The following is an 18677-nucleotide window of genomic DNA, read 5'->3' on the forward strand; positions in this document are numbered from 1 at the left end:
TCTTTCTTTCTTTCTTTCTTTCTTTCTTTCTTTCTTTCTTTCTTTCTTTCTTTCTTTCTTTCTTTCTTTCTTTCTTTCTTCTTTTTTGAAAGAGAAAGAGCATGCAAGCTTGGGAGAGGGGCAGAGGGAGAGGAAGAGAGAGAATCTTAAGCAGGCTCCATGCTGATGTGAGGCTTGAGATCATGACCTGAGCTGAAATCAAGAGTGAGACACTTAACTGACTGAGCCACACAGGCATCCCATCTACTGCTTCATTATTGGTGTATAGAAATGCTACAGATCTCTGTATGTTGATTTTCTATCCTGCAACTTTACTGAATTCATGTATCAGTTCTAGCAATTTTTTTTGGTGGAGTCTTTTGGGTTCCTATATAGAGTGTCATGGGATTGACACATCAGATTAAAAGTTTCTGCACAACAAATGAAACAGTCAACACTATGAGAATACAACATAAGGAGTGGGAGAAAAGATTTGCAAGCCATACATCTGATAAGGGGTTAAACCCCACATTCTACAACTCAATAGCAAAAAATCACGTAATCTAATTTAAAAATGGTGTCCTTCAACATGCTTAGTTCTTCTGTCTGTGAGGAAAATGTATGTGGAATGCCATTTTGTCCCTATTATTCTAGATTAATAAAACATTAAAATAACTGTATCTCTCTGTCTTTGTTGCACAAGGAGAAGCTCTCTTGCCACAGCCCCTCATCCCCCGAAAATGTACACCTGCACAATGTTTTTCTCCACTCCCTTCTTGGTCAGGAGCACCTCTCAGCTGTTGAGTCAATCACTGTCTTCAGCAGTGCTATAACTACCAGAGACACTGACAGATGAGAGCTTCAGCATGTTGGCAGCCCCATATCCCCTGACCTCACTTATACCTAGGCACAGTTTCCAAATCAGTACCATTTCATGGGACATTGACACAGCAGCCAAGTTCACTGGGGCTAGGGCTGCCCTGGTAGGAATGACTGGCTCTAGGGCTAGAATTGGGACTGTGTTTGGGAGTTTCATTATTGATTATACCAGGAACCCTTCTCTGAAGCAACAGCTCTTCTCCCACACCATTTTGTCTTTGTCTTCTTAGAGGCCATGAGGTTCTTTTGCCTGATGGTGGCCTTTCTCATCCTCTTCACCATGTGAAGGAGCCACCTCCACCTCTTATAGGTCTTTTTCCTGTTTCATCTGCTTTGCATGGTCCTTTTCTTGTACCTCCCCCGGCCAAGTGGGGAAAGTGGTTGGCTTAGGGAAAACAAATACTGTATTCATAAGAAATAATAAAATAATAAAATAACTGTTTATGAAATAGTCATGCATAGGGATTTAAATGTAGGACTTCTTATGAGTTAATCACAGGTGTTTTGTTTTAAGAGGTTTAAATATTCTTCTCTCTTTACTGAGTGTCATAGAACTAATTGCATCTTAATACAGAGCCTATGAAGGAGACCAAAAACAAAACAAAACCAAACAAAACTTTCCAGACTTAATCCAATTTTTTTCCCCTTTGTAAATGTGACAAAAAAAAAAGTGTGCAACCATCCTGACTAGACATTTTTTTTTTTTAAAGAAGACGTATGAATGGCTGACAGGTGTATGAAAGGTGCTCAACATCACTAATCATGAGGGAAATGCAAATCGAAACCACAGTGAGATATCATACCTATTTGGATGGCTATTATAAAAAGATAAAAGATATGTGTTGTTAAGGATGTGGAGAAAAGGGGACCCTTGTACACTGTTAGTGAGAATGTAAATTGGCTCCATCATTATGGAAAACATTATGAAGTCTCCTCAAAAAATTAAAAATAGGACTGTAGTGTAATGCAGCAATTCTTCTGAGTATGTATGCAAAAGGAAATGAAATCAATACCTCAAGGGATGGCTGTGCTCCTGTGTTTATTGCATCATTATTCACAATACTCAAGATATGAAAAAAAAACAAACCCAAAGTTTCCATTGACAGATGAATGGATAAAGAAATAGTAGCATATATATACATGGAATATTATTCAGCCTTTAAAAAGAAGTTCCTGCCATTTATGACAACTTGGATAGACCTGGAGGACATGTGCTAACTAAAATAAGCCAGCCAGGAAGAAAAATAGTACATGATCTCACTTACATGTAAAATATACCAAAAAAGTTGCATACATGCAGAGTAGAAGAATGGTAATTACCAGGGGTGAGGAGGTTGGGGAAATAAGGAGATGTTGGTCAAAGGGTAAAAAGTTGCAGTTGTAGGATAAATAAGTTGAGAAGTCTAATATACAAGTATGATGACTGTAGTTAGTAATATTGTATTTTATATTGGAAGATTGCTAAGGTGTAGATTTCAGGTGATATCACCACAAAGAAAAAATGCTAACTGTGTGAGGAGATGAATGTATAATTAGCTTGACTTTAGTAATCATTTTCCTACATATATGCATATCAAAATATGCTGTATTATCTTAAATATATGAATTTTTTATTAAAAATAAATGTAATACAGTCAGGGATAGCCTAAAAAGAAAATGAGCAACCTGCAAAGAAGTAGGAAATGTGTTCAAAATAAGAAAAATTAATAAATTGAAACTGATCCAGAACTATTACAAATCTTAGAATTAGCAGACAAGTGCATTAAACAGTTATTATAAATGTATCCCATGTATTCAAAAGTTAAGTGGGGATATGGAAGATATACATTTAGAAAAATTAAATTAAACTTCCAGAGATGAAAATAGTGAATGGTATTATCATCAGATTACACACTATAAAAGAAAAGATTGGTGGACTTGAATATACAGTAATAGACTATTAAAATTTTTTAAAAAAGATTATATTTATTTATGTGTCAGAGAGAGAGCACGAGCACAAGCGGGGGGGGGGGGGGGGGGGGAGCAGGCAGAGTGAGAAGCAGGCTCCCAGGGAGCCTGATGCAGGATCATGACCTGAGCCGAAGGCAGATGGTTAACCAACTGAGCCACCCAGGAGTCCAAAACTATTAAAAAATTTTTAATGAAAAGAACATTATGTGATGCTATGTAACAACTTTAGGTGGCATAATATAGGGCTAATTGGAGTTGCTGAGGAGATAAGAGACAAGAGGGGATAGAAAAAATATTTGCCAAAAGGTGTGAAAGGCCTATGAACTGAAAACTAAAATATTGTTGATAGAAGTGAAAGCAAGAGCTAAATAAATGGTGTGATATACTGTGTCCATGATTTTGTAAAACTCAATATTGTTAAGGTGTCAGTTCTCAAATTGACCTAAAGATGCAATGTTATACCAATCAAAATCCTGGCAAGTGTGTGTTTGTAGAAATTGACAAACTAATTATAAAATTCCTATGGAAATGCAAAGGATCTAGAATCGCAACAGCAGTTTTGAAAAAAAAATGGGGATGCTTCATACTGTCTTACTACATCTTACTACAAAGCTACAGTAATCAAGACACTGTGCTATTGGCATGAAGATAAGACAAATGGATCTAGAAATAAACAACTAATTTCAACAAAGGAATCAAGGCAGTTCAGTATGGAAAGGATAGTCTTTCCAACAAATTATGCTGGGACAGTTGGATAGCCACATGTAAAAAGATGAATTTAGATCCTTACCGTACACAAAAAATAACTCAAAATGGATGTAAATGTAAGAGCTAAAACTATAAAACTCTAAAAAGAAAGCTTAGAAGAAAATTCTTTTTTTTTTAAAGATTTTATTTATTTATTTGAGAGAGAGAGAATGAGAGACAGCACATGAGAGGGGGGAGGGTCAGAGGGAGAAGCAGACTCCCTGCTGAGCAGGGAGCCCGATGCGGGACTCGATCCAGGGACTCCAGGATCATGACCTGAGCCGAAGGCAGTCGCCTAACCAACTGAGCCACCCAGGCGCCCTTAGAAGAAAATTCTTAAAAGAAAACTTAGAAAGTCCTTGTGACATTAGATTAAGCAAAATTTTAGCTTATGTATGAAAAACACAATTGATTAAAAAAAATTGGACTTCATTATTGGACCATAACTTGGACTTCATTTAGTGCTTCAAAATAGACCTTTATAAATATGAAAAGACAAGCCACTAACTAGGAGAAAGTATTTACAAATCATGTATCTAATAAATGACTTGTATCCAGAGTACATAAAGAATTCTTTCAACTCAATAAGAAAGAGACACTCCAATTAAGATTTGGGCAAAATATTTGAATTGACATTTTACCAAAGAAAATATACAAATGGCTAATAAGCACACATAAAGATACTTGACATTGTTAGTCATTAGGGAGATGGAAGTTATTATTAGCACTGCTATAATAAAAAAAATGTTAACTAGTGGTGAGGATGTGGGAAAGCTGGAATACATAGCTGATGGGAATTAAAAATGGTGTAGCCACTTTGAAAAACTGTTTGGCTGTTTCTTAAAAGAGTTAATATATAGGGGCCCCTGGGTGGCTCAGTTGGTTAAGCGTCTACCTTTGGCTCAGGTCATGATCTTGGGGTCCTGGGATCAAGCGCAACATCGGGCTCCCTGCTCAGTGGGGAGTCTGTTCTCTCTCTGCCCCTCCCCCTGCTTGTGCTCTCTCTCTCTCTCAAATAAATAAATAAAATCTTAAAAAAATTTTTTTGGAAAAAAAGTTAATATATAAATTTATCATATACCCATCAATCCCTTCCCAAGACAACTACCCAAAATAAATGAAAACATATGTCCACACAAAGACTTGAATATGAATTTTCATAGAGGCATTTTTCATAATCAAAACTGGAAATAATCCAAATGTCCATCAATTAGATGTAGATAAATATAGTATATCCATAAAATGAATACTGTTCAGCTAAAAAAAGGAACAAAGTACTGATACATAGTATAACATGGATAAATCTTCATTACACTAAGTGATGCCAGCTGCAAAAGACCACAAATTGATATGCTTACATTTATATTAATATATATGCTACAACATGGACAAACCTTGAAGATACTATGCAAGTGGTTACCCAGGGTAGTAGGTTAGAATGGGAAGTGACTGCAAATGGGCATGAGAGATCTTTTCAGGGTGATAATATTATTCTATAAGTGGATTGTGGTGATGTACAACTGTAAATTATTAAAATTTGTTGAATTGTATACTTTAAAAAAAAAAGATTTATTTTAGAGAGAGAGAGAGCATGAGCAGGGGGAGGGGCAGAGGGAGAGAGAGAATCCTCAAGCAGATTCCCTGCTGAGTGTGGAGCCAGACTTGGGTGCTATCTCATGACCCTGAGATTATAACCTGAGACAAAACCAAGAGTCCAGCCACTTAACCAACTGAGCCACCCACGTTCCCCAAATTGTATACTTTAAAAAGGTGAATTTATGAGATGTAAATTATACCTCTGTAAAGCTGTTTTTAAAAAGCCAGTCAGCTTTTCAACAAATGGTGCTGGGAAAAGTGGATAGGGATGAATGAAGTAGGACTCTTACCTGGATAAAGATCTAAACATAAGAACTAAAAAACTATAAAACTCTGAGAAGCAATCATAGAGGGAAAGCTTCATGAAATTAGATTTGGCAATGATTTCTTAGAAATCACAGTAAAGTCACAGGCAACAAAATAAAAATTAGATAAATTGGACTTCATTTAAATTAAAAGTTTATGCATCAAAGGACATTATCAACAAAGTGCAATTGCAACCCACATAATGGGAGAAAATATTTATAAATCATCTATCTGATAAGGGATTAATATCCATTACATATAGAACTCCTAAAACTCAACAAGTAAACAACATAATTAAAAAATGGACAAAGGACTTGATTAGACATTTGTCCAAAGATACACAGATGGCCAAAAAGCACATGAAAAAATGCTCAATATCACTAATCATTGGGGAAATGCAAATCTAAACCATGAGATACTACTCCACACCTATTGGGATGGCTATTACCAAAAAAAAAAGAAAAAAAAAAAAAGCAGAAAACAAGTGTTAGCAAGGATGTGAACTGGAACTTTTGTGTGTTGTTGGTGGGAATGTAAAATGGTGCAGCCACACTAGAAAACAGTAAATCAGTACCTCAAAAAACTGAACATAGAATTACCTTCTGATCCAGCAATTCTAATTCTGGGCATATACACTAACAACTGAAAGCAAGGACTTAAATCGATATTTGTACACCAGTGTTCATAGAAACATTATTCATAATAGCTAAAAGGTGGAACTCACCCAAATGTCCATTCAATGATTGATAAACACAATGTGGTATACCCATACAGTGGAATGTTATTTAGTTTTAAAGAAGGAATGATACTCTGATATCTGCTACATCATGGATGATCCTTTAAGACATTATGGTAAGTGAAAAAAAAAAAAAAAGACATTATGGTAAGTGAAATAGGCCAGACACAAAAGATAAGTACTGTATGATTCCACTTATATGAGATCTCTAGAATAATCAAATTTATAGACAGAAAATAGAATGGTAGTTACTAGGGACCGAGAATAAAATAGGGAGTTAGTACTTAATGAGTACAGTTTCAGTAGAGGTTGATGAAAAAGTTCTAGAGATGGATGGTGGTAATGGTTGCACAACAGTGTGGATGTACTAAATGCCACTGAGCTGCACACTTTAAAACAATTCAAACAGTAAATACTTTCAGATATATATCACAATAAGAAGGCATACTGAAAGAGATGCCATTATTAAGTGATGCTATGAGATGTTGAATTTTAATATGCTCAAAATTATCACTTGAGTTATCAAGAGCTTGAGATGTGCTTCTGTACTTTATAATTGAGTAAAATGTGTTTTAATGGTTTGGTAAGTGTGTTGTTCTTTGCTATTTTTGTAATGATGATGTCTGGAACCACATTCAATTGTGAAGTTTCATCAAGAAACTCACCTTCGGGGCACCTGGGTGGCTCAGATGGTTAAGCGTCTGCCTTAGGCTCAGGTCATGGTCCCGGGGTCCTGGGATCGAGCCCCACATCGGGCTCCCTGCTCGGTGGGAAGCCTGCTTCTCCCTCTCCCTCTCCTCCTGCGTGTGTTCCCTCTCTCACTGTGTATCTCTCTGTCAAATAAGTAAATAAAATCTTAAAAAAAAAAAACTCACCTTGACCTTATTCAGTTTATCAGCTACCATCTGATACATTTGTTTATTAAGTAAACTCACAGCCTGCAGTCCTACCATACATTTAGATTGTAATTATGTATCATCTCTATTGCAGTAATGCTCCGGTTCTGAAAGTACAGTTCATCAAATGGAAAGAAAGCAGTGTAATGATATAATCATGATATCATAGTATCAGATGCCTATACATGCCAGGCACTGTGGCTTCTATGTTGCTTCATACAAATCTTAACTCCTATTGTGAGGCAGATGGTGGTATTCTCATTCTATGAAAGAGAAAATAGGCAGTGAGGAAAGGCAGGGACACTTATTTTTGTGAGACCTGAATGGGGGTGCTGATGCAACACTTCTGTGTTCTGATGAGCATTGTAGGCAGGGTGCTGGCTTGTTTTAGATGTACTAGGCTAGTTTACCTCAACCCTCACCTCCCAAACAGAAGGGGTGGGTTTATAAATGTGAATAATATTAGATATATTGGTGGATGTGCATATAAAGAAAAACTGAGATGGAGAAAATATTTTAGTTATTTTTTAAAAAGATTTATTTGAGAGAGAGAGCATGGGGTGGGGGTGTAGAGGGAGAGGGAGAAGCAGATGTCCCGCTGAGCAGGGAGCCCAATGTGGGGCTCCATCCCAGGACTCCGAGATCATGACCTGAGCCAAAGGCAGATGCTTAACTGACTGAGCCACCCAGGTGCCCTGAAATATCTTAGTTCTTATTTTCCATAAGTCATAGAGAACACTGAAGAAATATCAAACTGAACCAAATCTTTCCTTGTTTGTCACAAAGGCATAAAATGAAATACCGTAAGGTAAAAGAGATTAAAAGGTTTAATCCTTCTTCCTTCTCTAAAAAATGACCTAAGTTGTCATACTATGAAATGTTCTGTTCTGCTGTAAGGTATGCATGTTTTCCATAACATATTTTATTGGTTCATGTACTACTGGTAAATTGGGAATGATATCAATCCTGTGTGGAAGTTGCACTGATTCAAACATCATTTTTACAGTAAGCTAATGTGTTAAACCAAAGAGAGGCAAACTTTCTTATAACTAAAGAGATTAACTCTTAGCAATATATGAAGACTCTAAGAAAAAAGATGAAAGTCCTTTAAGTGCAAGGAATGGCTAGTTTAGTGGCTTCAAAAACCACCTAATTTTTCACTATGCTAGGCTGTATGGGGAAGCTGCAAGTGCAGATAAGCTATGAAGACTTTTCACCTGGTGATTAGAGAAAGAGCATATATTAAGAAGGCTACCTCTAGATCATATTTTTAATATTAATGAAACGGTTTCTAATAAAAGTAATTGATTTCAAGAACCTATATCTGAAAAGAAGAAACAGAAGCCCACAGCTTTGTGCAAAAGATAGATCAACTAATTCTCAGTGCAGATAATCGTAGATATTTAGGATAATTGTTTTGGTTACCACTTATGTTACAAAGTTCCAAACCTATTTTCTTCATGAGGCTTTTAACTATCAGGGCATGATTTTCTTTCATCTTATTAGGGACAATATAAAGAATTCATTAGGCCAGAACAGTTTCTTCAGGCAGCTGTTTCCAACTGTAAAGTTACCCTGGGGGCACCTGGATGGCTCAGTCAGTTAAGCGTCTGTGTTCGGCTCAGGTCATGATCCCAGGGTACTGGGATGGAGCCCTGCATCAGGCTCTCTGCTCAGCGGGAGGTCTGCTTCTCCCTCTCCCTCTCCCTCTGCCCCCTCCCCCTGCTCGTGCTCTGTCTCTCTCTCTCCCTGTCTCTCCCAAATGAATAAATTTAAAAAATCTTTAAAAAAAATCTCAGTCTGGGTGCCTGGGTGGCTCAGTTGGTTAAGCGACTGCCTTCGGCTCAGGTCATGATCCTGGAGTCCCTGGATCGAGTCCCGCATCGGGCTCCCTGCTCAGCGGGGAGTCTGCTTCTCCCTCTGACCCTCCCCCCTCTCATGTGCTTGCTCTCTCTCATTCTCTCTCTCTCAAATAAATAAAATCTTTAAAAAAAAAATCTCAGTCTATAAACATAATTCAAATACTTTGCTATATGTACTATACCCTAATTAAAAAAATAATACAGAGGGGTGTCTGGGTGGCTCAGTCAGTTGAGTGACCAACTCTTGGTTTCAGCTTAGGTCATGATCTCAGGGTCCTGGAATCGAGCCCCACATTGGGCTCTCTGCTCATCTGGGAGCCTACTTCTCCCTCTGCCTGCCACTCCCCCTGCTCGTGCTCTCTCTCTCTCTGTCAAATAAATAAATAAAATCTTTAAAAAAGAGTTACCCTGAAATATAAAGAAAGTAATAGTGACTTTCAGGAAGTATGAAAATAAAGTGTAGAGTAATCTGGAACCATGGGTGTTATGAACACCTAAAATCTGGAGCTAGCAAATAGTTGAGGTAGAGGAGCAAACACAGGTCAAATGTACCAGCCCATCTGTTAACTATTTCCTCTTCAAGCCGATTTCTGCACATCCTTGCAATTATTGTTTTTGTTGTTATTAATAGCCATCCTAATGGGGGTGAAATGGTATCTCATGGTGGCTTTTTTTTTTAATGTTTAAGTCTATTTTATTTTATTTTTTAGGTTTTTATTTAAATTCAGTTAACATACAGTGTAATACTAGTTTCAGGTGTACTAAAATCTCATGCATCCACATTTCCATACAACACCCGGTGCTCATCACAACATGTGCACTCCTTAATTCCCATCTCAGGGATTTAATTTACATTTCCCTAATGATTAATGATGTTGAACATCTTTTCATGTGCTTGTTCGCCATCTGTATATCTTCTTTGAATACCTTTCTATTCAAGTCTTGCACATTTTTGAATTGGGTTGTCTTTTGTGGTTGCATTTTAGTTTTTTATTATATTTTGGATATTAATTTCTCATCCAATAAGTGATATACAGCTATTCTCTCGCTTTTTCACTTTGGTGTGAGTGTCCTTTGTACATAAAAGTTTTAAATTGTGATGAAATCTAACTTGTCCATCCTTTTGATACTTGTGACATTGGCATCATATCCAAGAAATCATTGCCAAACACATTGACCTGAAGCTTTTCCTGTTTTCTTCTAATAGATTTGTAGGTTAGGTCTTGCATTTAGGTCTTTGATCCATTTTTTTATTCAAGTATAATTAACATACAGTGTTAGTTTCAGGTGTATAGTATAATAATTCAAATATTCTACATGCTTCTCAGTGCTCATCAAGATAAGTGTACTCTTTATCCCCTTTATCTGTCTCACCCATTTCCTCACCCTCCTCTTCTGGCAACCACCAGTTCTCTGTATTTAAGAGTTACTTTTCTGTTTGTCTCATTTTTTAAATTCCACATATGAGTGAAATCATATGGTATCTTCTCTGACTTATTTCCTTTAGCATTATACCCTCTAACTCCATCCATGTTGCAAATGGCAAGATTTTATTTGTTTTTATGGCTCAGTAACCTTCCATGATATATATTACACACATACATACAAAAAAATGTATGTATATCTTCTTTATTCATTCATCTATCCATGGACACGTGGGTTACGTCCCTATCTTGGCTGTTATAAATAATGCTGGAGTAAACATAGGGGTACATACATCTTTTCAAACTAGCATTTTCATTTTCTTGGGTAAATACCTAGTAGTAGAATTACTGGGTAATATGGTAAGTCTATTTTTAATTTTTTGAGGAACCTTTATACTGTTTTCCACATTGACTGCACCATTTTGCATTCTCACCAACAATGCACTAGAGTTCTTTTTCTCCACATTCTCGCCAACACTTGTTATTTCATGTTTTTGATTTTAGTGATTCCTGACTGGTGTGAGGTGATATCTCCTTGGTTTTTTTGTTCTGTTTTGTTTTTTTTAATATATGGACATTTATTTGCAAAAAAAAATAGGTATAGCCAAGTGTTAACAATGGCAATCTCAAGAAGGTTGGATTACAGGGACTTCCACAGTCTACACTCTCTAATATTTACTGCTGCTTGTTATATTTCTCTTTCTCCACCATCAGTCTCCTTGTGGTTTTGATTTGCATTTCCCAGATGATGAGTGTTATTGAGCATCTTTTCATGTGTCTCTTGGCCACCTGTATGTCTTTTTTGGAAAAAAATGTCTATTCAGTTCCTCTCCCCATTTTTTAATTGGATTGTTTTCTTGGCATTGAGTTGTATAAGCTCTTTATGTATTTTGGATATCAACCCCCTATGAGATATATCATTTCTAAAAATCACCTCCCATTCAGTAGGTTGCCTTTTCATTTTGTTGATGGTTTCCTTTGCTGTGCAAAAGCTTTTTAGTTTGATGTAGTCCCAATTGTTTCCTTTTGGTTTTGTTTCCCTTGCCTGAGGAGATTTATATAGAAAAATATTTGTACACCTGATGTCCAAGAAATTACTGCCTATGACTTCTTCTTAGGGGTTTTACAGTTTCAGATCTTTACATTTAAGTCTTCAGTTCACTTTGAGATTGTTTTTATGTATGGTGTACAAAAGTGATCCACTTTCACTTTTTTGCATATAGCTGTCCAGTTTTCCCAGTTCCATATGTTGTAGAAACTCTTTTCTCTGTTCAATATTCTTGCCTCCTTTGTTGTAGATTGACACTATAAGTGTGGGTTTATTTCTGGGTTCTCTATTCAGTTCCATTGATCATGAGTTTATTTTTATACCAGATACTGGTTTGATTACGACTGCTTTGTAGTGTGTCTTAAAATCTGGAATTGTGATACCTCCAGTTTTGTGCCTTTCTTTTGAAGATTGCTTTGGCTATTCAGGGTCTTTTGTGGTTTCATGCAAATTTTGGAATTTTCTAGTTCTGTGAAAAATACTGTTCATACTTTGATAGGGATTGCATTAAATCTATAGATTGCTTTGGGTAGTATGGACATTTTAGTAATATTTGTTCTTCCAATCCATGAACACAGAATATCATCAGTGTTTTATACTTTGCAAAAGTACAGGTCTTTCATCACCTTGGTGATGTTTATTCCTAGGTATTTTATTATTTGTGGTGCAAGTGTAAATGAGATTCTTTTCTTAATTTCTCTTTCTGCTACTTCATTATTAGTGTATAGAAACAAAACAGATTATATTAATTTTTCTTATGAGTTTACTGAATTTATGTATCATGTCTAGTAGTTTTTTAGTGGAGTCTTTAAGGTTTTCTATATATAGGATCATGCCTTCTGTAAATAGTGACAGTTTTACTTCTTCCTTACCAATTTGGATGCCTTTGACTTCCTTATTTTTTTTTTTTTATCTGATTGCTGTGGCTAGGACATCCAATATTTTGTTGAATAAAAGTGTTGAGAGTAGATGTCCTTGTGTTGTTCCTGATATTTGAGGAAAACCTCTCAATTTTTCAACATCAAGTATGATGTTAGTTGTGGGTTTTTCATAGATGTCCTTTATTATGTTGAGGTATGTTCCCTCTAAACCTACTTTGTTGGGGGTTTTTATCATGAGTGGATGGTATACTTTGTCAAATGCTTTTCCTGCATCTATTGGCATGATCATATGGTTTTTATCCTCTTTTATTGATGTGACATATGTTGATTCGGGAATCACCCTTGCATCCCAGGAATAAATCTCACTCAATCATGGTGAATGATTTTTTAAATATATTGTTGAATTCTGTTTACTAATGTTTTGTTAAGGATTTTTGCATCAATATTCATCAGAGATAATGGCCTGTAGTTTTCTTTCTTTGTAGTATCATATCTGGTTTTGGTTTCAGGATAATGCTTACCTCATAGAATAAATTGGAAGGTTCTTTTCCCTCTCTATTTTTTTGGAATAGTTTGAGAATAGGTATTAGCTCTTCTTTAAAACATTGAACACTGGAGGAGGAGCAAGGTGGTAGAGGAGTAGGAGACCTAAATTTCATCTGGTCCCAGGAATTCAGCTAGATAGTTACCAAAACATTCTGAACACCTACAAACTCAACAGGAGATCAAAGAAAAGAATAGAAGCAATTCTGTGAACAGAAAAGTGACCACTTTCTGGAAGGTAGGACATGCGGAGAAGTGAATCTGAGGTGATGTTTGGGAAGATATACCATGGGAGGAGGGAGCCTCCATCAGCTGGCTACCAGCAAGTGATATAGTAGCAGAGCACAAAATCAGAACTTTTAGAAGTCTGCTCCACCAAGGGACGTCACTCCAGTGGCTAAGTGGGGGGTGGAACCCTCACTGGGACAGTGTGGTCTCAGGACTCTCGGAGTCACAGAAAGACTGGGGGTGCCTGAGTGTGGCAGAGCCCCCAGTTGGACGGGGGAAACCACTGCAAAAACAGAGCCAAGAGTGGGCTCTCAGCTTGGGATTGCCATAAACCATGATCTGCGGCACAGTCAGGCCACTACTCTTTGAGCAGGAGCCCAACAAGCGGCAGATCTGGAGAGACTCCTCTTCCTCCCCCAGGTGAAGCTGCATGGGAGCGTACGGCAGGATTCTGCTGGGTTTGGAAACTCCAAACGGGGTTGTGTGCCAGAGATAGAAATGCTTGATGACAGGCCGGGTGAGCATGGCGTGTGTCCTGAGACCAGAGAGACAGGAGTGATTGACTGCTTTTCTCTGAGGGCTCACTGAGGATTCAGAGCCTGAGCTCTCGGCTCCTCCAGGGCCAGAGATTGGGAGGCCGCCATTTTCATTCTTGTCCTCCAAAGCTATATGGAAAGCTTTCAGGGAACAAAAGCTACGGAGAGTAAACCTGAGCAGATTACTTAGCCTGGCCCCCTGGCAAGGGCGGTGCAATTCCACGCAGGGCAAAGACGTTTGAGAGTCACTGCGACAGGCTCCTCCCCCAGAATTTCAGCAAGAACATCCAGCCAAGACCAAGTTTACTGATCAATGAGAGCTACAAAACTCCAGCAGTATGGGAATACAGCACATAGAATTCATGGCTTTTTTTCCCCATGATTCTTTACTTTTCAAAGTTAATTTTTAAAAATTTTCTTTATTTTTAATTTTTCTATTTTTTAAAATTTTTCTTCTTTTCTTTTTCAACCAACATCTTATCTTACCAATTCCTTTTTTAAAATCTTTTTAATTTTCATTTTTACAGTCATTTTTGATCCCTTCATTGTATTTAACCTTATTTTTGTATATATATAAGTTTCTCTTTCTTTAAAATTTTGGGATACAGTTTCTTCTAACAGACCAAAATATACCCTACATCTAGTGTATTCCTTTGTTCTAGTCTCCCGCCTGATCACATTCTCTCCTTTCTTTTTTTAATATTTTTCTTTCTTTTTTTAACTAACTTCTTATCAATTCCTTTTTTATAACTTTTATTTTTTAAAGATTTTTACTTATTTGAGAGAGAGAGACAGAGACAGTGACAGAGAGCACAAGCAGGGAGGAGAAAGAAACAGTCTCCCGCTGAGCAGGGAGCCCAACACGGGGCTCGAACCTAGGACCCCAGGATCATGACCTGAGCTGAAGACAGACGCTTAACTAACTGAGCCACCCAGGCACCTCTTATCAATTCCTTTTTAAAAATCTTTTTCAATTGTCATCTTTACACTCATATTCCATCCCTTCATCGTATTTACCCTTATTCTTGTGTGTGTGTGTGTGTGTGTGTGTATATATATATATATATATATATATACATTATATATATATATATATATATATATATAATGTATATATATATAATGTATATATATATATAAGTTCTTTCTCTCAAAGTTTGGGATGCAGTTCTTCTAAAAGACCAACATACACCCAAAATCTGTGGCTCTGTTCTATTCACCAGCCTGATCATATTCTTTTCTTTTTTTCCTTTCTTTTCCCCTTGGTTTCAGGTCTCTTCTAATTTGTTTAGTGTATATTTTTCTGGGGTCTTTGTTACCCTTTTAGCATTTTGTTCTCTCATTCATCTATTCTTTGGACAAAATGACAAAACGGAAAAAATGACCTCAAAAAATAGAACAAGAGGTAGTACCGACTGCCAAGGACCTAATCAATACAGACATTAGTAAGATGTTGGAACTAGAGTTCAGAATGACGATTATAAAGATACTAGCTGTGCTCAAAAAAAGCATAGAAGATACTAGGGAATCCCTTTCTGGAGAAATAAAAGAACTAAAAGCTAACCAAGTCGAAATCAAAAAGGCTATTATTAATGAGGTACAATAAAAAATGGGGGCTCTAACTGCTAGGATAATGAGATGGAAGAGAGAACTAGTGATATAGAAGACCAAATGATGGAGAATAAAGAAGCTGGGGGGAAAAAAAAGCTAAACAACTAATGGATCATGAGGGGAGAATTTGAGAGATAAGTGATACCATGAGACAAAACAATATTAGAATAATTGGGATCCTAGAAGAAGAAGAAAGTAAGAGAGGGGCAGAAGGTATATTGGAGCAAATTATAGTGGAGAACTTCCCTAATTTGGGGAAGGAAACAGGCATCAAAATGAGGAGGCACAGAGAACCCGTCTCAATATCAATTAAAACAGGTCAACACCCTGAGAAATAATAGGAAACTTACAAGTCTCAGAGACAAAGAGAAAATCCTGAAAGCAGCTCGGGAGAAGAGTTCTGTAACCTACAACAGTAGAAATATTAGACTGGCAGCAGATATATCCACAGAGACCTGGCAGGCCAGAAAGGACTAGCATGATATATTCAGAGCACTAAATGAGCAAAATATGTAGCCAAGAATACTTTATCCATCTTGGCGGTCATTGAAAATAGAAGGAGAGATAAAAAGCTTCCAGGACAAACAAAAACTAAAAGAATTTGCAAACACCAAACCAGCCTTACAAGAAATATTCAAAGGGGTCCTCTAAGCAAAGAGAGATCCTTAAAGTAACACAGACCAGAAAGGAACAGAGACAATATACAATAACAGTCACCTTACAGGCAATATAATGGCACTAAGTTTGTATCTTTCAGTAGTTACCCTGAATGTAAATGGGCTAAATGCCCCAATCAAAAGACACAGGCTATCAGATTGGATAAAAAAACAAGACCCATTGCTATGCTTTCTGCAAGAGATGCATTTTAGACCCCAATACACCTCCAGATGGAAAGTTGGAGGGTGGAAAACCATTTACCATGCTAATGGAGATCAAAAGAAAGCTGGGGTGGCAATCCTTATATCAAACAAATTAGATTTTAAACCAAAGACTATAATAAGAGTTGAGGAAGGACACTATATCATACTTAAAGGGTCTATCCAACAAGAAGATCTAACAATTGTAAATATCTATGCCCCTAACATGGGAGCAGGCAATTATATAAGTCAATTAATAACAAAATCAATGAAACACATCAACAATAATACAATAATAGCAGGGGACTTTAACACCCCCCTCACTGAAATGGACAGATCGTCTAAGCAAAAGATCAACAAGGAAATAAAGGCTTTAAATGACATACTGGACCAGATGGACTTCACAGATATATTCAGAACATTCCATCCCAAAGCAACGGAATACACATTCTTCTCTAGTGCCCATGGAACATTCTCCAGAATAGATCACATCCTAAGTCACAAATCAGGTCTCAACCAGTACCTAAAGATTTGGATCATTCCCTGCATATTTTTGGACCACAATGCTTTGAAACTAGAACTCAATCACAAGAGGAAAGTCAGAAAGAACTCAAATACGTGGAGGCTAAAGAGCATCCTACTAAAATATGAATGGGTCAACCCGGAAATTAAAGAGGAATTAAAAATTCATGGAAAGAAATGAAAATGAAAACACAACTGTTCAAAATCTTTGAGATATAGCAAAGGCGGTCTCCAGAGGAAAGTATATAGCAATACAAGCCTTTCTCAAGAAACAAGAAAGGTCTCAAATACACAATCTAACCCTACACCTAAAGGAGCTGGAGAAAGAACAGGAAGTAAAGCCTAAACCCAGCAGGAGAAGAGAAATCATAAAGATCAGAACAGAAATCAATGAAACAGAAACCAAAAGAATAGTAGAACAGATCAACGAAACTAGGAGCTGGTTCTCTGAAAGAATTAATAATGTTGATAAACCTCTGGCCAGACTTATCAAAAAGAAAGAGAAGGGACTCAAATAAATAAAATCATGAATGAGAGAGAGAGATCACAACCAACACCAAAGAAATACAAACAATTATAAGAACATATTATGAGCAATTTTGTGCCAGCAATTTAAACAATCTGGAAGAAATGGATGCATTCCTAGACACGTTTAAACTACCAAAACTGAACCAGGAAGAAATAGAAAACCTGAACAGACCCATAACCAGGAAGGAAATTGAAGCAGTAATCAAAACTCTCCCAACAAACAAGAGCCCAGGGCCAAGTGTCTTCCCAGGGGAATTATACCAAACATTGAAAAAATTAATACCTATTCTTCTGAAACTGTTCTAAAAAAATAGAAATGGAAGGAAAACTTCCAAACTCATTTTATGAGGCCAACATTGCCTTGATTCCAAACCAGAGAAAGACCCCACCAAAAAGGAGAATTACAGACCAATATCCCTGGTGAACATGGATGCAAAAATTCTCACCAAAATACTAGCCAATAGGATCGAACAGTACATTAAAAGGATTGTTCACCACGACCAAGTGGGATTTATTTCTGGGCTACAAGGTTGGTTCAACATCTGAAAATCAATCCATGTGATACAATACATTAATAAAAGAAAGGACAAAAACCATATGATCCTCTCAATAGATGCTGAAAAAGCATTTTCCAAAGTACAGTGTCCTTTCCTGATTAAAACTCTTCACAATGTAGGGATAGAGGGTACATACCTCAAAATCATAAAAGCCATCTATGAAAAACCCACTGCAAATATCATTCTCAATGGGGGAAAACTGCGAGCTTTCCCCGTAAGGTCAGGAACACGGCAGGAATGTCCACTCTCACCACTGCTGTTCAACATAGTCCTAGAAGTCCTAGCCTCAGCAATCATACAACGAAAAGAAATACAAGACATCCGAATCGGCAAAGAAGAAGTCAAACTCTCACTCTTTGCAGATGATATGATACTTTATGTGGAAAACCCCAAAGACTCCACCCCAAAACTGCTAGACCTCATACAGGAATTCAGCAAAGTGGCAGGATATAATATCAATGCACAGAAATCAGTGGCATTCCTATACACCAACAACAAGACAGAAGAAAGAGAAATTAAGGAGTTGATCCCATTTACAATTGCACCCAAAACTGTAAGATACCTAGGAATAAATTTAACTAAGGAGGCAAAGAATCTGTACTCAGAAAACTATAGAATACTCATGAAAGAAATTGAGGAAGACACAAAGAAATGGAAAAACGTTCCATGCTCATGGATTGGAAGAACAAATATTGTGAAAATGTCTATGCTACCTAGAGCAATCTACACATTCAATGCAATCCCTATCAAAATACCATCCACTTTTTTCAAAGAAATGGAACAAATCCTAAAATTTGTCTGGAACCAGAAAAGACCCTGAATAGCCAGAGGAATGTTGAAAAAGAAAAGCAAAGCTGGTGGCATCACAATTCCGGACTTCCAGCTCTATTACAAAGCTGTCATCATCAAGACAGTATGGTACTGGCACGAAAACAGACACATAGATCAGTGGAACAGAATAGAGAGCCCAGAAATGGACCCTCAAGTCTAT

The 18677-nt window shown here is 37.0% G+C and overlaps 1 pseudogene; it reads left to right on the top strand.

Annotated features, from left to right (window-relative positions):
- The first annotated feature begins 704 nt into the window (after nt 1-704).
- On the top strand, nt 705-1212 carry LOC110583923 (annotated as a pseudogene).
- Nucleotides 1213-18677: the final 17465 nt, after the last annotated feature.

The sequence above is a fragment of the Neomonachus schauinslandi genome, chromosome 9 (genome assembly GCF_002201575.2).
Source record: "Neomonachus schauinslandi chromosome 9, ASM220157v2, whole genome shotgun sequence".
NCBI classification, from domain to species: Eukaryota; Metazoa; Chordata; class Mammalia; order Carnivora; family Phocidae; genus Neomonachus; species Neomonachus schauinslandi.